The 20,699-nt window shown below is 54.8% G+C and overlaps 1 protein-coding gene across 5 annotated transcripts in view; it reads right to left on the bottom strand.

The window, feature by feature from the left end:
- The window catches only part of PlexA (plexin A), a 329,472-nt gene that overhangs the window by 156,058 nt on the left and 152,715 nt on the right, over positions 1-20,699 (bottom strand). For 2 of the 5 annotated variants that reach the window (XM_089570878.1, XM_089570876.1), the window contains exon 1: positions 12,080-12,865. The exons of the other annotated variants lie outside the window; for them this stretch is intronic. The gene's annotated coding sequence lies outside the window, so the exon portion shown is untranslated. Of the gene's footprint in view, positions 1-12,079; positions 12,866-20,699 lie in introns of those variants that run through there. 5 annotated transcript variants of the gene reach the window in all.

Here is a 20,699-nt window from a genome sequence, read left to right on the forward strand (position 1 = left end):
AAAAAGTGGGATACAACTCAAGAAACAAACGGCTTTTCCCTGTCAAAGGACACCCTTACAGCCAATGGCTTCGGTCGCATCTAACGAGTTTGCTAGGGTGTCAATGCAGGAAGTGGCAGAAGAAAAGGTATTGTCCCCTGTCTGAATTGTGAGGCTAGCAGGTTCGTGTGAATCGGTCGACGCCACTGACTGGAATTGGATGCTTTGACGTGGAAAAGCCGCTTCGTTGCTGTGTTGTACCCGACTACAGTGACCTCGCGCCAGTGCCCTGCGAAACGAGCGCGGGAGTCTAGACGAATAAAACGCGAGGAATATGAGTGGCTGGCGTTAATGCGGCTGCTGTACAGCGCGACACCGCAATATGCAATCACATTTTAAGCTCAATTAAGGCTTGTACACCTGCGCTCAACGGTATGTAAAACGAAGCTGGGGAAAAGAAATTGCACTGTGCGTCATACGGGCCCTCGGCCGCGAGCCATTGAAACGGGAGAAGAAATCGTGCCCTTGAAAGAGAGCCGAGTGGCACTCGCACGAATGCATCCCCCCTCAAGACGGAAAGGAATTAAAAGAGGGAAAACAAAGAGGAAAAAGAAGAAAGAGATGAGATCGGCGCGATGCACACGCACAGATAGACACAAGGGGAACCGCCTGTGTAAGCGCAGCGAAGCGACGGAGGCGAGGCGTCGCGAAAAGAAGGTTTAGTCCCGCTGCGCCGCCATCTGGACGGCGACGCCCGCGTACATATACATACATAGAGGAACGCACGCACAGGCAGGCGTATAATAACACAGAGGGACGGCCGACGACGAAGAGGACTCCTGCCGAGCCCCTTCTCTCGGCGGGAGACTAATCAAGCGGCGGCAACCGCGACACGAGACGGCCTCGGGCCCGCTGCACGCTCTCCCGCTCACGAGCCAGGCGCAGGAAACGTCAATGGAGACCGGGAGGGATGGAGAACGAGAGAAAAAAAAAGACCCGACGACAAAGGGAGCAGCAGGCGAGCACCGAGAGCAGCAGATGATGACAGAACGCGGCCGTCCGCTATTGAGTCTCGCGCGACGGCGGGTCTGCCAGGCGAGACATCCGGCGGAGAGAACAATAAACTGCCGCTGAACGAACGGGAACGAAGAGAGAAAGGAAAAAAGAAAAGCAAAGGGAAAGCCCGGAGCAACTCGTCGCGGCTACGTACAGAGTGGACACAGTTCGATACCTGTCCGAGTGCGGAGGATTCAATACTGTTGGTGTTGAGCGCTGAAGAGGACGCGGAAGTCGTGGAAGGAATGAGAAAAGTGGAAATTGGAGAAAAATAACGAACTCCCGGGGTCTACCGCGGGCAAAACATTCATTAGGGATGGGACGGAAGGTGGCGGTTCAGAAGTAGTTGTATGCGGTTATTGATTGAAGAAAACAAAAAGGAAGAAATTTCTCAGAAGGAAGCGCTGTCGGGCTGGTTGGTGATGCATTATGCAAAAAAAAAAGGGGGCAGAAAACAAAGACAAAGGAAAATGGAGGAATTTTGCCGCCAGCGGCACCTGCTATCGGATACCTAAACACCTGAGCACCGGCCAGCGGAAAATAGACGTACAGCGAGTACAGAGAGAGAGACAGAGAGATGAAATAGAGGAGGGGAGCAGTTCAGCTGCACAATGAAGTGTTTGCGGTATTCCGTTCCCTGAGAAGTGCAACGCATCAGGCCAGGGCGGCTGCGGTCACAAGTGACGGTTTTCCTGTGGCTTTTCAAATGATGACCTGTGTGTTTCCATACAAGAAATGTACAAAACAAGGTTAAAGAAAGTCGGGCTCTGGGGCTGCTGCTAACATGCTTCAAGCAAAATCATCCTAAGAAACATTTAACAAATCCACATGCGAGCAGAATTAAGTACCGTGGCGAAGATGGCCGCATAACGCAGTCACTGGCCCCATCACCATACAGCTGGGACAGGTTATGCTATTTAGATCAAAACGATGAAAAGGAAAGGACGTATGACGACAAGCAGATGAGGCAACAACAACAAAAAAAGAGGAAAAATCATTCCAAACTTCACTCGGTCGACAACGCCGACCACCCCAAGCATCGGACGGAGCAGCCGTCCGGCGACGCTAATCGCCCCGCAGGCATGCGCCATGGCCAGCGGAAAACCGGTCCGCCAACATCCCCCCGCAGCTGCGTCGAAGGCCTCCCTTCTTCTATCCGGTAGTTATGCAGGGGAGGGACGCCCACGCGCGAGCTTCTCTCGCAACGCGAACCCCATCATCGACGTTTCGCGGATACGGAGAGCGGTGGCCGACGGCGCTCACGAACGTATACCCCACTCTCACCACCCTTTAGATGCGCGCAGTATGAAGCTCAACCTATGCTGCCAGCAGCGGCGTTTGCAGAGGGATACCTCCTGTGTGCACTTTACGTGCACTTTATGTGAACTTTGGCACACACGCCTGGAGTGGTCACGAATGTGTTTGATCTAGTGGGAAAGCAGAAATGATGCTGCAGCGGCGCAGTAAGCAGCGTGCCGGCAGCGAGTTAAGAGCGATGAACGAAGCAACGACAACACAAGCACAAAAATGACGCGAAGGTACTGCAGCCCAGGGTGGTCAACCCGGAAACGGTCGAGCAGACACAGGTGCCGGAAAAAGCACGTAAAGAGTAATTATAAAGAGACAACGATACGCTTCTTCCCTGCAACACGCGCGGCAGATCATGTCTGGCTGTCGCGCAGTGTCGGTCTCAACGCCAGGAGTCAGTAACGTTCACTTGATGCGCATCTCACAAGAGACCTCTTCCAAAAGAGAGACGCAATCACCTCCAACGAGGCCACATTCGGAGAAAATGCTGCACGACAGTCGGCACACCGGCCCTTTTGAACGCCGAGCGAGGTAAAACGGCCGACGACGGTGGGTCCGCTTCCGCCTCGCAAAGAGAGCACCGCACCGTTCGGAGAACAAAGGAGCGGAGAGGGCCCCGCGAAGGATAAAGTGCGCGGCCGACTGCAAACTTCCACGCAGCGTACGGCACGAAGTAGTTCGGTGCTCTCACGCCCTCTCGGAGTACAACTGTTCCCATCCTTTTGGATTCCGTACGGAGCTAAACTAAACCACCCGACTTCAAGCCTCTCGTTTTGCTAGCAGACACCGATGAAGATAAGCGAGCGCATGCTCGCCGACAAAAATTCAGCTCTCCTAAGCTCCGTCGTAAGCTTCGAGGAAGGCACTGGCGAGAGTTGCAGCGAACAACGAATGGACAACAGGATCGGAAGGGCTCGAAAGGAACAGGCTCAAGCTGCATACTTGCTTCTGTGCTGACAGAGGCATGCGTGACTTTCTACCAGCGGCATTCATTAATGGAAGTTTGCTCGCAACAGTATGTAGCCACGCTACGAAGTGAAGACGAGGTCCGATAAGCAGGACTGACATCGTTCCGAATGCGCTGAAGGCGAGAGACGCGTGGGAAACCGCTCAGCACCTTCGGAGGTCCACGAAGAAGGATGAGCTGGCAACAGCGCGGACGCCCACGCGGGGCCCATTGCAAGGCGTGGGGTCGAATCACAACAACGACGCCCACTGATCGCCGGGGACCAGGAAGCACCGTGTGGGCAGCGCGGAAGGGGGGAGGCCGTTTGCGTTCTGTCCACGCAGCTGGACGACGATCTCCGCGTTATCTTCCTGGACGCGAGGCTGCCACATCGCGCCGGCTCTTTTCAGGTACAGTGTTTGCCTTTTCACGCGTAGTCACGCGCCGCTTCGACGCCGCACTCGTAACGCTGGCGCCGTATATACGCCTACACTTTCGAAGAGGCGTATACGTCGCTATTTTTTTGTCGCAAAGAATAGCCCAGCTGCGGGCTACACCCATTAGCGGCATGTGTGGTTACGCGGGCGCCGCCGTCCACGATGCCAGTCACGTCCTACGCGAAGGCGCGCGATGCCGATGTGCGCGCGCTCACACGCGGGCCAAGCGAAGCTTCCAGAGGATGAAATCGGCAACCCGTGTGGCAAAACAAGGCTCGACGCAAGAAGCAGCTGGCTGCATCACTTCCTGGAAGACGGCGGTAATCACGCCCACAAGCCTGGCACGAACACCTGCCGTGCGAACGTCGCAAATCGTGATCGGAATTCGAAACATTGCCACTGCCGTACGTTCTTCCTTTCCTTGCACTTCAGTGATTACGCTGACAGTTTCAACTGTGGCACAGGTGGGAAGAAAGGCCTGCAACGGTGCTAAATGCAGATGAAAGGAACGCGCACCCGAAGGGGCCCTCGGCACCAATCCATACTTCAGTCTGGAAACATTTAACATGCTACAGTTGTGTGCCGTGCCCCCGTAAAACACCTCAGGTCAGTCACACGCTGTTGCGCAGCGCGCACACTCACAAAGAGACGGCGAAAATACACGTCTCCTCTATGCAACGGCTCTATATTACGTCAGCATGACGTAATACTGCAGTCAGGGCCCGCAGTTAACCCGCTATGGTACTCGAGAATATGACAACTCGGTTGCCATGGGCAACAGCAAAGAAATATTTTGGGACGATATGACTCGTAATCTGCTTTGCCGCCTCCAAACTTATCTCATGACTCACGAGCGGCAAGGGAGCATGCAGTGAGTGCAGTGCCCTTAAACGACAAAGAAGCTCAAAACCGCTGTCGTCGAGTTCTAGTGACAGCACGGATGACAGATGACTCACCGTGCCTGTATTGTGTAGACTGTCGGCAGACGGCCGAGCTGAGAATTGAGTTTCGTTAACAAAGCCGCAGGTGCACAGAAACCGCATTCCAGACAACGGGGATTGCAAGAGAACGGAGAGCTGCGGCAAGCGCGTGCGACAGCTTGTCACGAAAGGTCGTCACCCGAGGACGAGCAGAACGCTACGCTGACAACATGAACAGCAATACCTGACAACATAAGAAGCTACGTGACCGCATCAATGTCAGCATAATTGGTCACTTCCAACCAAAAGCACCGATACAGAGGTGAGCCACTGTAGCTCGCTGTGGCGTATCGCAGAACAAAGACAAAAGCAGAACGGCTTTCTCTCACCAAATGAACGGCAAAGCTGGGCGTAAGCATGCAGGCGCTACTAATGAAGGACCAGCAGTTTTAAGCAGAGGAACCTGTCTACCAACAAGTAACTGTTTCGAACGGCAACAAAAGACTAAATAATAACATAGCGGTTCTACGATAGAAAGAAGTCATGCTCACTGATAAGAGGATGAGAAAGGCTGCAAAGAAACGGAGACATTTGAAGGAAATAAGCACGCTGCTCCAACGTCTCAGCCAAAGAGAGCGCAGGAACTTTATCTAAATCGCCCAATGAAGCACACTTTTCAACTTGTGGAATAAAAAAATGTGCTCCGGATCGCCGAATGGAACAGGCCGTGAAGGCCGACCCAGATGGAGCGATTTCGATGCGAAAAGCTGGCGGCTGATTCGCCGTCGATCGAGCCGAGCTAGGTACGAGGGGGTACCCAAAAGAAACCGGACTTATTTTTGTTTGAACTTATTTGTTCACATTTTAAGCACAGACCTTCAATCTCCTTCAAAGTTTTCCCCACTTGCAATGATACGCTTGTCGAATCTTTCATTCCATTTTTCAAAACATTGTTTAAATTCATCTTTTGTGATGCTTGACAGTGCCTCCGTCGTTTTTTTCTTCACCTCAGCAACATCAGCGAAACGCTTTCCATTCACCTATTTTTTCATTCTAGGAAACAAATAAAGTAGCACGGGGCAAGGTCGGGAGAGTATGTGGGTTGATGAATAGGGGTCATACCATTTTTGGTCCAAAATTGTCGTAGAGACAGGGCTGTGTGAGCAGGGGCATTGCCATGATGGAAAAACCAGTCATCCGACCGCCACAAATCTGGCCGCTTCCACCGCACACTGTTGCCCAATCTTTTCAAAACATCCAAGTAGAAAGCCTGGCTGACTGTCTGACCCTGCGGAACAAATTCTCAAGGGACGACTCCTCTCACGTCGAAAAAACAAATCAGCATTGTTTTGAGGTTTGGTTTCACCTGACGAGCTTTCTTGAGGCGAGGTGAATTTGAAGTTGGTTAGTTGGTTGGTTTATGGGGTTTAACGTCCCAAAGCGACTAAGGCTATGAGAGACGCCGTAGTGGAGGGCTCCGGAAATTTCGACCACCTGGGGATCTTTAACGTGCACTGACATCGCACAGTACACGGGCCTCTAGAATTTCTCCTCCAAAGAAATTCCAGCCGCCGCGGCCGGGATCGAACCCGCGTCTTTTGGGTCAGCAGCCGAGCACCATAGCCACTGAGCCACCGCGGCGGCAATTTGAAGTTTTCCATTGGCATGATTGTTGCTTTGATTCAGGAACACTTGAGTTGTCCGCATAGCATCGTCCTTGTACGTCTTTCTTAATATTTCAAGAGTTTCCATACAACTTTTTCCGAGCAAAAATCAGAATTTCACCGGCGCACGCTGTTCACGAAAATCAGCCATTACAAAAAGGACATTCACACAAAACAGTCGTCACTCTAAAACTCTGCCTAAACTAGTCTGACCTCCTTCAACGACGGCACTCGGCCTACTGACTCTGGAATGTTCGTTCTATGCGCTCCTAGTGGCAAAACGCGGTACTACAGAAGCTTTGCCGACCAAAAAATTTTGTCCGGTTTCTCTTGGGTACCCCCTCGTATGTACACCGGGCGGTCAGCCGCTCGTCGGAAGCGACCAATCGGGCTGTCAGCGCGAACCAATCAGGGCGCAACCGCATCAGACTTGCGCACGTCTCATTTGACTCGGCTAGCCAGCTACGGTGAACATGGCGACAAAAGCTGCGTGCATCGCGTACAATGACAGCCTTCCAAATGAGACCAACGTCTTTCTACAATATAAAAATACTGCCGCACTTCCCACAGCAACACGCCGCGGCTAGACCGATCACGATTATCACTGCACAGCGTGGGCAGCCTGGGAGACTTTTCCGCGTCAACTCTGGTCTGATGAAAACAGACAAAAATAGCCAAATTAACGTTGAAACTAAACAAGAACTCGTTATTATTGCCGCCACTGAATATATAATGGCTTAATTGTAAACGCAATTCTGCCATTTTCAGCATTTCACTGAGTACATAGAATCATGCCGTTTGTGGAAACTGAAATCGTAGCGACGGCAGCCAGTTTTTCGCCGCGTGTGGCTCAGCAAGGCGACGGCACGCCAGAGCCGCGCTGTTGCTGGCCGCACGAAGTTTCTCGTGCAAGTTCACTCCATATAGGTCGGCTTAAAGGCGGGTTCACAGTGGCGAGTCGCGAAAGACACGTGACGGGTTTAAATCGACTTGTTACGCGCCCTCTTCGCTTTCCTAGTGCTTCGGAAACCGTAACTAATTGACCGAAATCGGTCAGGCGACGTTTGCGACTCGGATCAACACTCGCTCAAAAGGATAGCGACTAACCGACAATCTTCAGGCTGCTGCGAGACGAACAAAAACGACGACAAAGCACGAGGCAACTGTCCAAGGCCGGAACGAACGGCAGCAACACGACGAAGCGCTCTTCGTCGAGAAGCCACCGTAGTGCCGAGGGCGCACCGACAAGGCACGGACGGACAATGCGAAATTCTTCGGAGGCCGCCCGCGGGTGCAGGGCCGGGGGCAACAAGCATTCCAGCCGCGCATTCGACAACCGAGACGAGCAAGAAAGGAAAAGAAGTGAGCGAAACACAGAAGACAGAGAAAAAAGAAAGACGGGACAAACGGGGGTGAAGAGGGGAGGGCGAGGCAGCTCCGGCGGTGCCTAAGGATTTCGGAAGGCCCCGAAAGGAGCCGAATAACAGGCGGCAAACAAAGAGCACCAGGAAGAATGGGAGTGGGGCGAGCGAGTGGGAGAGAGAGAAAGAGAAGTGTTGCGGAGGTGGGCGGCATTCCGCGACGGCCAAGTCCGCGCAGCAGCAGCCGCCGCCGCCCTTCGCGACGCGATTTCCCACGACTTCCAGGGCGGAGTAGCGCCAGCGAAGGAACGGCAGAAAGGCAGTAGCAAAGAGGAAAGCTGCCCCAGGAGAGGGATCCTTCTAGGTTAGAAAGACCGAAAATGTGACGGGTTTGCACTCGCTTGGGGCTCTACGTGCTACGTATTCCTAGGAGCGCTGGGCGGGCCGGTGAAATAAGCAGTTTGAAAGGTATCATGGAGACAAGGCGCCTAGCATGGCAGTTCAATGCTGGAATGTCTTGAGACAGGAATGTAAAAAAAAAAAAAAGAAAGATATAAAGCAGCCCGATCGAACACTGAAAGAGGGAAAATGTATGCCGCGGCAGTTCTCATGGACCACAATTAACTTGAAGTTCACAAGACCGACGCGAAATATGGACGATATCATGACGACACGCAACTGCAGATCAAGGCATTACAAATGGATTCACAAAAGACATGCCCGATTAGGACTTCACTTGCTATTTTTTTTTCCTTTCTGCTTTCCAAAACCTATCCTCCACAAGGACTCCGCGGTGATGCCCCCCCCCCCCCCCCCTCCTCCTTTTACAACGCATTTACACGTCACGCAGATAAGACCTCGCTGACGGGCCATCCACCCCGGCCAGGCGTCTCAAGTCGGGCAAACACGGCCCGATAGCGCGCTGCCGCGGGCGCCCGCTCGCCGGATATCCCGGTGGCACCAAGATGCAAGGGGCCACCACGTGAGGGGGCCTATCCTTGCAGAGATAGCGGTTTCTCGCTGAGCTCCGTGCAAGGGCCAGGGACAAGGGAGCAGATCAGTTCAAAGGTTGCTGCCACAAAAGAGGGGGAGGGGCCGGCCTGTGCCAACCATGCGGCTCCTTTCCCCCTCCGGCCTTTCGGGCACAACAGGCTTCGCCGGTTCGGGCCGATCCCGCACGCCGTCGATGAGTCACCGCACCGCCGGACGCCCCGACCCTTCTCTCTCCCTCCCTCGCTTCCCGGCCGATCGCTGCTGACTCGCTCCCGTGTGGCAACAGTTTCGGGTCGATCTGAACAACACGAAATCCCAAGGCTAGTACCTACGAGCAGAGAGCGTCCCCCTCACCGGACCTGCGTTTCGCCGGCGTAAGCTGCACTGTCACAAGGCAAGCAGAAAAAATGAGAGACCACGGCCTTCGCTAAAGCTTCCACGAAATTGTGTAGCTGGCCTAGAAGGTGAAGATTTGTGAGCATGATCAGTAAACAGCATACCTACAGAGGACGTTAGATAGGCCATTTCGTGAGCCTCTTTTTACTAGATCGTTCTTCCTCACTTTATCAAATCTCCGACGGACCGCGCCGGCGCTTATGACGCCACGGGCGCAATGATCGCGGTCGACTCGTAGCTTCCACAGTGCGCGTCCGACCAAGTTGCAATAAAGGAATCAGGAAAACGCGCAGCTCCGCGGCATGACAGCTACTTTTACGACATGCACGACGTCACAACCAGCGAGGCAGCGTGGTCAAAAGGCCCTCATTGAGGGGCTTTAGCGTGGTCTTCACTTCACAGCAGTGCCACCACACGCAGAGGAACCTCGACTGTGAGCTTTAAACTTTCGCCCCTAAACAAGGGTGTGGTTGCTGGGGTCAAGTTGGAGAACGCTGTAATGAACCTTCGCACCTTGAAACGAAAGTAACTCGCTACAGACACGTTTGTCCGGGAACGGCCGCGGTAGAAGGCAGCAGCGCAACCACGCCTATCAAGCGAGGGTTCGACCTCCTCGATTCGGGCTAGTCAAGCGCTTCCCCGTATAAATGAGCGAACACAGGTTGGCCAAACTGCACTCCGCCACCTCAGGCGAGCGCCAGTGCTTGCGAAGCTATTTTTTTAAATTACCGGGCGCGCCGCGCCGTAAAGTCCGCGGCGAAATGTAGTCCCGAACTTGGAGCGTCAATTACGTTGAAGACTAATTTGCCTTTTCGTGTGTGTGCAACTGGTGAGCCACTCAGACAAGCCAGAGCGCTAAGTTAGATCCTCAACAGATTTTTTTTTTTTCGACTGCATTCTCATACGCATTGACACGGCGCGAAGGGACACGTGCACTGCGCGTTCGCTTTCCCCTACTGACTGAAGACTGTGGATACGTAGGGTTCGTTCGCACTGCATGAACCCGTTAAGAACGAGTAAATCTGTTGCGTCGACGGAAACAAACAAAAAATAAACAACTCAAGCTCGGTCTTCCAAGCACACAGTACGGGGACTTCGTAACGTGCCCCAGAGTACCGGATGCCTGCGTTAGACTTGGCGCCAGCTTCAGCCGCGTGCATTGCACAACATGAACAGTGACGTGGATAGAGCCCGCGAGCCACGAAGTCCGGAACGACCATGGGAGGCCCAACAAAGATGAGCACACAATGAGCGGCTGGGGAGACAAGAAAACGTGGAGCGTAGAACAAACGCCACGCGGGGTCGTCGAAGCGGTGACAAAAGAGCGTCCTCTCCAGCAGCAGACCCACTGCCAGGCGCCCGGAGAAGCTTCCGCGTGCTCCGCCGCCAAACATCCAGCAGCAAGAGAGAGAAGACGCCGCCGAGGGAAGGGACGACGACGACGACAGAAGCGCTTGGCTCGCTGCCGCCTGTCCCCGTTCGCAGCGGAGAGGCACGGAACGAGCCGGTCCGCACGGAACGGGGTCGCCGGTCGTGCCGACAAAACGACAGAAGCCGCCGCTGGGTGCAAAAAACGGGCTCTCGCTGCAGCGCAGGCGGCTCGTTAGCGAAGCGAGTTCGGCGGAACGCTGCTTCTACCTCTCGGGGGGAACGCGATGAACGAGGAAAGAGCTCTCATTCACTGCGGGCCCGTCAGCGGCCACGCCAAAGTGAGAGCTTCTGCAAACAAGTGCTTACGTTTCTTTTGACCATGGAAAATGAAAAAAAAAAATAAATAAATGTCCACCCTCCTTGCTCAGAAGTGCTTGACATAGGATACAATGGTGTGCCTAAACTTGGAAACGTTGGAGTTTCATAACCTTGTGTCAGCTTAGGCGCAAGACTCGCGCCAAACAATTGAAAATACTCAAGACGACAAATGGAGAAGTCTACAATGTACATAAAAATAAACAGAGAGGAGAACTGCTCATGCGCACCCCCGCTCAAGATGCACCCAATCTGATGACAACAAAAAGATCCGATGAAGAGCACCGGTCGCCGCTATGACCACCATGACGGTGACACGAAAAGGCCTGAATCTATCCACGTATTATGTCGTTAATCAGGCGTGCCGAGCGCCACACGCATTCCCCCCTCTGAGCAAAGCCTCCGGCGAAACGTGACACGCGTTATACCGTTACGCCATATGAGAATGAGATGAAATGTGAAGGCGAAAGGGGACGCCACTGATTTTGCGAAGCGGAAAGCCACATGTGGGACGCGGGGGCGAGCGGTTGCGCAGATAACGGCGCCCGGGACAAAAAAGTCCGGGCCTCCGCGTTTAACCACGCGTGACGGGGAGACGAGAGAACAAAGGGGCGTTTCGACCAACCAACGGAGCTTGCCGCCGCACGTCGAAACGTGGCCGACGCACCAGTGGACCCGTTCCCCGGCCGGATGGTGACCGGCACACCGGTGGTCGCCGGAAACGCGAAGCTGTGTCAAAATACGCTCGCCAACTTGAGAGAATCGCCCATCCCCGTCAACTCTGACACGCTACCAAAGTGTGTGCCAAATTTTTAGGTAGGAATAAATTCGAAAGCGCGAAACCTGACAGCGAGGATGAAGAAAGAAAAACGGACGGCGGTTAACTTGCATTTTCGCGTAAGTGCTCGGTTAGTAAATTCGAAACAAAGAACGGGACTACCTTCGCTACTGTCATGTTCATAGACAAAGCTAGACGGGACACTTGTGTGAATAAGAACTGCCGATTTCTCGGCACAAATGCCGCACACAAGCAGATAGAACACAGCGAGCTTCCTCAAACACACGTAAAAGTTAGTTTAGAGCCAGAAAGTGTGACCGGGTACTCGAGGACGAAGAAGGAGTGTCAGAAGTCAAAATAGATGCGACCCATCACGGGAATTTCAGCGCCTCCGATTTAAAACGGAACATCTGTCGTCTCTCGACACTGACTGCTTCTTCGCTTTTGTTGGCAAACGTTAGATGACGTCACCCGAGAGGTACGAACGGAACTCACCAGAACGTCGAGGTTTCGAAATAGGGTGGTGTTGTCAAAGCAGCTTCCGCAGAGAACGTCGAGGCCAAGCTTCGAAGCGTCTAATCCAGCATGAGTTGAGCACCGGCTCGGCCGAAACACACAGGAACTACCTTAGTTGTCAAAAGCACTGAAAAGCACCCACGTACAGCCCCGCTCACGCCGTCAGCTCACAGCGACCGGCCAGCGAGCCGCGGCGGCAAGGTCAGTGTTCGGCACGAGCTGGTTTTTCTACAGGGATGGGAGAGGAGGACGAGCGACCCGCTCGGACGGCGGCGGCGGCTGCAGGGAGGAGCCGATCGGAAGGGACCGCTGGTATGCAGCCAGCAGCGGCCGGCAGCACCTGTTCACAAAACACACGCAGCCGGAGGAAGCCCTAGGGCCGCTGGGCAGCGCGCACCCACCCGACGCTCGGGCGCACCTGTAATCCACACGGGAAGGGATCGGAGCCGAAGGGACGAGCTCGGCTTGACCGCGGGGCGAGCCGTTTCGTCGGCACGGCAATCCTTCGATCGGGGACGCCTTCTGGCCGCTCTGTCACACGCCGTTCTCGACGACGACACACGGCCACCGACGGCAACGTTAACGGGACTGTCAGCACAGCGTTCACACGCGGAGCAAGACGACCGGAAAACGTCAGGGCTATCCGCCGTACACCGCAGAATCCGCGCTGAGCAGATCTCGAAGCACCACCACAACTGCACCGCCGCCCAGAAGAGAGCGTACCGGCACAACGGCGAGCGACGCGCCTCTGCGGCGGCAGCGGCGGGCGACTCCCCGAAAGTGGGCGGACGGGAGAGAGAGAAGGAGAAAGGACTCGCCAAGCGAGAACACGCCAGGAAAAGGACGAGAGAGGAGAAAAAGGGCTCCCGTCGGTGGTGCCATCTGTCGGCGCTCGAATGTACCGCTGCGCGGATCCCGCACCGCATTCGTCGGAAGAACCACCCCGTTGTTCCCTCCGCTGAATTTCTAATTACGACTGTCTCCCCGGGCCATTGTTACTACGGCCGCCTCTTTCTCCCAACTCCGAAGCGAGGGGAGATGGTAGCCCTTTGTAGGGGGAGAAGCCGCGGGCCGCCCAAGAGCGTCCATTATTCAGCCCTCCGAGCTGTTCTGTTTCCGCGGAAGAGGGCTCCGAGGACAGGGGAGGGCGAGCGCAGATCGGCACGGGATTGGAAACGAAAGAAAATGGCCTGTGCCGGGCGAACGCACCACCAATAATTAACTTCGCGGAGTCCGGAATCTGTCGCGCAGGATCCGCCGGCTTCCGATTCACCGCCCGCACCCCCTCGGAAAGCGCGCGGGATGAATATATGAGCGGGCTCTATATCGCCCGCCCGTCCCACTATTACGTATCGACGTGAGAGGGCTCCGTGCGGCAGGGAAGAGGTGCGCGAGAAATAAAACATAGCGCGCAACTTCGGGAAGGAGAGGGAGACAAGACAGCACTCTCCTTTAGAAACAGCACATGACACCGTATTACGACCGCTGGTACTCGCAGCTATGAGACGAAGCTCTCTTCCTAGGGGACCACATCAGACGGCTGAAGAAAAAAACAAACAAACAATAAAGATCCGCACAGAGTATGTCACAGAAGAGAAACCATCGCGCTGAAGTGTCTCACTCGCCCCTTCTTCTGCGTCCCCTGATCCGCACCCGCGACCCGACAAAGCCCGCCCAACGCCCATAGGAGTCACAGTATCTGAAGGCAACGTATCGATTGGCTGCGCTTCGTGGCTGTTCTGTTCAGAGCGCCGCACGCACACACGCCGTGCGGTTTCGGAAACAGCGCGCTCAGGTAAATCGTCGGCTCGACGCCTTCGGCCGCCGAGTGGGGACAAAGCGTTGCCGCGACGAGCAGACTAAAAAAAATAAATGAAAGAAAAGGGGTTGTAAGAAAGGCCGCGCTAAAAGCTCGCTTTGAATATTTCAGGCTCTCGGAGTGACGCCGCCGTCTAGCGCTCGAGGTTAGGTTCGAGAGCGGCGCCACAGCGTCGCGGTAGCACGCGGATCACTGTAACGCTCCTGCGGAAGCCGTGGTCTTCTTTGGGAAAGCATCTTTCAACCGCCTCCGCTCCGTCGTCGTCGTTCGGGGACGCGTGCGGCGATATCGACCGGCGGCCGCTCACCGACGCCGTTCATATTTAATGCGATCTCGCTTTCTTGGCCGAGGCACACGGGGCGCCAGTGAGGAAACCCGCTTACGTTTCCATTAAGACCCCGAGCGGTTACCGCAGCGTAGCAAGAGTCACGCGCCGCGAGGGGTGCATGCGCGCTAAGGCGACAGCTGCCGCGGCGCTCTGTTGCCAAGGGAGACTCAGTGGGTTCGCCTCCCGCCTACACACACAGAAGGCCCGTTCCAACAGGAGGCCAGTTATAAAACGCGTTTCCCTTAAACATTTAAAAAACATCATATAAGCCCGCGGGGGATGTAATTCACTCACAGTTCTTAATTGCAGATCAACTATCACAGCTAATGACTCGTGATAGCCAGCCGCAACCCAGTTATTTCTCTGCACACAGAGAAATTAGCGGGGTTTCTCTTGCTAGGGAACAATTTACTGGAAGAAAAAGAACCTAACAACTTCCGGCATTCCCCGAGGTGGACCGTTACAGGCGCATGCTTGTATTTCGTCTACGGCGCCGTCCGGCTTCCACGGCTGGGATCACACCCGTGCCTGGCGGTCGAACACCGCGGCACCTACCCGAGAGAGGTGGGGGGCTGCCCTGCTCGGCTGCTCAGAGAGCCAACGAGCTCTCGTGGCTAGGGCCCGAGCTGCCGCGGGAAGCCACAGGGGTCCCGGACTAGGGACCCCTCCTAGAATTTGCCAGTCCCCACTCTCTCCTGTAAATAGCATAAACATAAAAGTTTTCCATCACCGCCATCACCACTGCCTATCTATGAAAACCAACCCTCGACAGGTCGAAACGGAGTGCGAGTGGCTCAAAGTATACCGCCCCTTCGGAGAGCGCCCCAGCAGAGCCCGATGAGTACACAACCAAAAAGCGCTCGTTGACAGCGTGCGTGCGCGCCGCCGTGCATGGCCAAAGACACAGCGAAAAGAATTCGCACTTCGCATCGTTCCATTCACGAAGATGATAACGCCGGAAATCTCGCTCGCTGCTCCGACACGGCACAGCGAGCGAGCCAGCGGATACTCCGACAAGCACGCCACGTCCGCGGACGACGCGACGCGGCGCCTCGAGAATGCGGCAGCGACAAGCGGACGAGAGATGGACAACGAGAAAGCGCAAAAAAAAAATAATAAAAGAGAGGATGAGAGAAAGTGAAACTGCAGCAGAAGCCGAACAGCAGCAGGAGTCTTCGCATGCGGAAGACCCGTTCGCCTTGAGCCTCCTTCCCCTGCTGTCGCTGCTGCCCTGACGCCCGACGCAGCAGGACGAGGCAAAGAGCAACGCGAGGCGGCGCGACGACGGTCGTCTCGTAGCAGCTGCTGCACAGGACGGCGGAAGAAGGGTCTGCCTGCACTGTGGTGCAAGGCAACGGCCTCGCGTATACATTGCAACCCCCCCCCCCCCCCCCCCCCCCCTCGCCTTCCGATATCGCGCTAAAGCGCACTGGCTTTATTGGGGCAATCTTTTGCGCCGGTGTACGTCATCGCAATCGCCATTTCCTCTCTCACCCTCTTTTTTTCGCGCTTCAGTAACCTTCAGCGCTCAAAGAACGCCAACGCGCGCTTCACGAGGCGGTCGAATGAATTCCGTTTGTTCTGCGCGCTCCGATTCCGTCCATTCAGAACGCGTCCGAATCTGAGTTCAAAGGAGGAAGGTGGTGAATGGAAAGAAGGAGAACAATGCCTGCTGCGCCTACACAACGCGTGCCTAAGAAGCGCGCTATACTATAAAGACCAGATAGGAATGAAACGAACGAATAGTCTTACATGAGCCTACAACGCACGCTAATCCGAAAGACGACGACCGAGACGCGTACACACGCATACAGTGAATCTCCGAGAGAGAAATGCGGCAGGTCAGAATCCTGACCGTTCGCGATAAATGCCGTCCCTGGCATTGCCCGACGCAAAACTATCCTTCTTCGTTCTCCGAGAGTCGACCTAAGGGAACAGCAAGCAAAAATATATATAATCATAGAAAGACAGAAAGGAGGGAGAGTGGGAGGCGAGGGAGAGGAAAAAGAAAAAAAGATCCCCGTTTCCGCGGCGCGATTCGACGACATGCAGCAAGCTCCAAATGGCGCGGCGGATAACGGACGCCCTCCTTGAATAAGGAATGCCTGCGAGGACCGGCACGCTCGCAAAAGCGCGTACGCACACACACATATACAGACAGACAGACGCGCTATAGCAAGCGCTGCGTTCCCGTGCAAGCGCGTCCGCCACTCAGCCGTCCCGAAAAGCGACGGGGATCGACTGCCTGCGTCGGCACGGCCAGCCCTTCATTGGATTGGCGGCCCGGCGACACGGGCGCGCGCTCATAAAAGCGTAATGGCGCTGCTTTTTGCGGGCAGCTCGCTCGCTGGCGGGCACGTGCGCTCGCTCGCGCTGGAAGAGAGCCTCCCGCGGAGCCATCAATTTCGGCTTTCGGCGCCGTGCTCAGGGGATGCCGTTCATTAACGAAAACGGCGCACCGGAGAAGACGATGTATATATACTATACGTCCTGCGCCCAGGAAGCTATATACTGCTTTACTTTAAAAAAAAAAAAGCAACGGGCCGATTACGACACACGGCCGCGCTTCAGACGAGGCACGACGATATGTGGGTATTTATGGATGTAATGGCTGCCTGGCACTACTGGGCCGCTGGTTTCGAAGTTGGTCGAGGCCGGCGCCGCCGCGAAACCGAGGTTGAAAATCCGACGAAAACTTCTGCCATTTTGCCAGTGACGCCGTCGCGATCATCAACCCCCAGCGACCCCCCACCCTCCCTCTCTGTGGGGGGAGGGGTTAGATAACATGAACAAGCGGCAGGTTCCTTCTTCCATTCAATTTGGTTTCGCAGCATTAAAAACGTCGCAAGCAAGCTATAGCGCTCACGTGGCACAAGTGCACCGAAGTAAAAGAGGGGGAATGGGGGTATAGATCAACGGTGCTCAAAATCCGCGCCAGAGTGGTAGACTTATGAAACGCGACCTCCACTGCACTTCTGGTACCAAATGCAGCTTGAGGACAAGAGTTCACGTGACACAAGCAGGCACCTCAGAACACTGAAGCTCCGAAGCGAGTTCTTACGCAACACTCTGGCATGCCTCTTTTTTTTTTTTTTTTTTTTTTCAGAACATACGGTGCCCAAGCGCTGAGCACTATGAAAAGCATTACCATTAGCTTATAGCGCCGCGCTCAAGACCATGGAAGGTGACCATGGAAGAGGGAAGTCCACGGTCACGGGGTCATGGAGTTAAAGGGCTGCATCAATCGGGGTCATGGAGTTAAAGGACTGCACCAATCTGCTGACGAATGCCACCGAACGGAAAAGAAAGAAAAAGAAAACGGGTGCAAAGAGCGAAGCGTTCTTCAGCACCATTCAACTCTTGACTCCCTGTTCACTCTTCACGATCCACTACGCTCTACCTCACTCAAGCTTGTCGATTGTCTACAAGGGCCAACTCATCGCCGGAGCGGGCGCACGACACTGAATTGTGTGCGGGAGGGGCAAGAGTAGGGGAGAAAAATAGAGAAAATCCGCCCGGAACACCGGCAGCAGCCGGATCCAAAGCGATAACTCATCCCGCCGCAATACTTCCTTCCAGCCACGATCGACGCTAGCCAAGCAACAACGACGGGAGACCAACCCCGGCGAGCATGGCAAAGACGCTCGGACACACACACACACACACAAAGAAAGCAAAGAAGAAAGTCAAACGGGTAAGACACCGAGATGGCAGCGCGGAGCCAATCAAGAAGCAGTGCCACGGCCGCGCGTAGGCCGAGCGTGAGGAAAGGCACGCTTCTACGCGCACTTGTCGGCGGGGAAGCCAACGAAGAAGCGCAGGAGAGGGGGAGCACTTGTGCGGAGACCCGAAGAGTAAACGCAAAAACGAAAGACAAACACAAAAACCGAGAGGCACCAAAGCGAAGACAAAAGAGGGGGCGGAGGAAACGCTCGCGTTCCACGCACCGCAAGAGAACTCAGGCTGAGCGAGAGAGAGAAAAAATAAAACCGAACGAAGAAGCGGCCCGGCGACTCAACCGTAACGAAAGAAATGAGCAACGACAAGCGAGCGGAGAACAGCAGCAGCAGCCCGCGGCTCGAGACGCATCGAGTGTTGCCGCCGAACATCTCCGGGCTTGAAGACCCAAAGGAGGAGAAGGCAAAGCAAAACTGGAGCGGCCGTACACAGAACAAACGTGCGTCGTGGCGCAATCGATGAAGCGCGCGGCAAATAATCAGGCGGCCGCTCCGCGGCGCGAACACAATCGAAGCAGAACGCAAACAAATGGCGGCACCGTCGTCGGCGAAGCCGCACCGACATCAGCGGCGGTCGAGAGAGAGCGCCGAAGGTTGCGCGGAAAGAGCACGAAGTGAAGACGGAGAAGGAAGGCCCCCCCCCCCCCACGGCTGTAGCAGATCAAAGGTCCCTCTCGGAATAAAAAGTGCCGCACGCTGCCGGCCATCAGACATATACGCATCGGCGCTGACTGCCGCCCGGTGCCGAGGTTATACGATATGTTAGTTTTGCCGTGCTCCTCTTTCAGTACTCGAGGAGGTTTTTTTTTTTTTTGTTCCTCTCTGATTATCTACATTCTGCAGGTATGCACGCTTGTTTCGCGATTATTACTTTTTTTCTGTCCTCTTCCAATTGCTTTATGTTCGCCTTCTCCAGCTCCCTTTTCGTTCCCGACACCGCTGGGAAATGGGGATGGCAGTCTGCCACGGTTCGGGTTTCTCTCCACTTGATTCCTGCTAATGGCGGTGATGAAGGACGGAAAACGGAGACAGAGAGAGAGAGAGAGTAAAAAAAAAAATCGTTCCGCTCTCGTTAATTTCCTGCAGGGGGAGAAGGAAGGAAGGGAGAAAGCAGGAACCTCTCACGCCTCACCCGTTCTCAATGGCGCCATGGCACCCCTTCATTCGTGCCCGTTCAGTCGACACTTTCATTTCAGCTTTGAACCACTAGGGGGCATACGGTTTGTAAATACCAGGGCGGGTGCTCGGGTCCTGACGGTGTTTGGGTCTGCCACCGCTATCTGACGTTCACTGAACGATGATGTTACTGAGCCAGACTACGGATTTATATGTAACCTCTAATCGTTACTTGTAACTTCTATTCGTAATCATTATATGTAACCTTCAAGACAGCCGGAGGAGATGACGACAGCAGACTGCCGGCTGAGCCTCATCATGGAAATGGAAAGGATCAGTAAACCTGTCTAGTCGCTGACCAGAGTCTTCAGCAAACAATGTTGCGCAGACATGATTTTATGTCAGCGCCTTCAACCACGGCTACAAAGCTGGACACCTCTTTTGCCGCGGAACCAGTGGGCCTACACCGAACAGTGCTGGACACACAAAGCTGCAGAAAGAAATAACAACCGAAGTGGGGCGTCCAATCGAAGTCCCAGAACCTTTTGCCGCATCTGGCGAAGAATCCTCCACGCACACGACGCTGCGTTTGAGCGCGGAGTGATCGGACGCGTGGTGCATCGGCTCCGTCGATTTCTCGGCTGGAACCGCGGTAACCTGATGTAACGCCTATCAAACCTGTGCGACTGCTACCGTGAAGTCAGCAGGATCCTGGAGAACCCGATCACACCCAGGTACGCTGAATTTTCGGCCATTTCGAGCAATCCTCCGCATCACCACGTAGCGGTCGAGCTAAGCCTAACGGCTCCGGCTCCTCCGCCGCTGGCTGCGGAGACGCCTGCCGGCCAACCTCTCAACATGGCTCTACCTGAACAACGCGGATACGACCCCACGACTCTGTCGTGGTCATCTGTCCCTGTAAGCCAGCCAGAGGACGGCCCATGCACCATTTCGGCGCAGCAAGCTGCCCTTTTCCAAGTCGTTGAGAGCCGGCGCCGCCGCCGGCAGAACGCACGAGGAGCGGCAACACCCAAGACTCCTCTCAACAATTCAGCAACGGGAGACGCTCGCGCTCCGTCTTCTGCACCTCCACAGAAGACTTCTTCACCAGTCTCGAAGTGGACTCCCAAGCCAACGGTCAGGATGGACCCTGACGACTACGTGGTCGTGCTGCAGCCACGCAGTACGGTCTCCCTCAAGACGGCCTTCCAGCAAGGTGAGCTCGGCGCTGCCATTTCGCAACTCATCGGTAGGCAGCACATGAACACCATCACCATTTCACCAAATTGGGAACAGAACATCATCGTCTGTGGCACGCAGAACCCAGAAGTGGTTAAAAAGCTCCTCACGGACATTCAACTTAACACCAGCAGAGGATCGCTCGCATTTCACGGCCACCTCAAGCTCACCGGTGATGTGTGTCGCGGTGTGATATCTGTTCACAACTTAGAAACCAGTGAGTCACTAAAAGATAATGTGCAGTGGCGCGGTGGTGAACTAGTTCATGTGCGCAAGCTGGGACAATCAAACGTAGCTGTGCTGACTTTCGAGGGACGCACTGTTCCGCGTTACGTCCACTATAAAGGCCGGGATACATGC

This window comes from Amblyomma mixtum, chromosome 2, assembly GCF_055824585.1.
Source record: "Amblyomma mixtum isolate Tamu chromosome 2, ASM5582458v1, whole genome shotgun sequence".
Lineage (NCBI taxonomy): Eukaryota > Metazoa > Arthropoda > Arachnida > Ixodida > Ixodidae > Amblyomma > Amblyomma mixtum.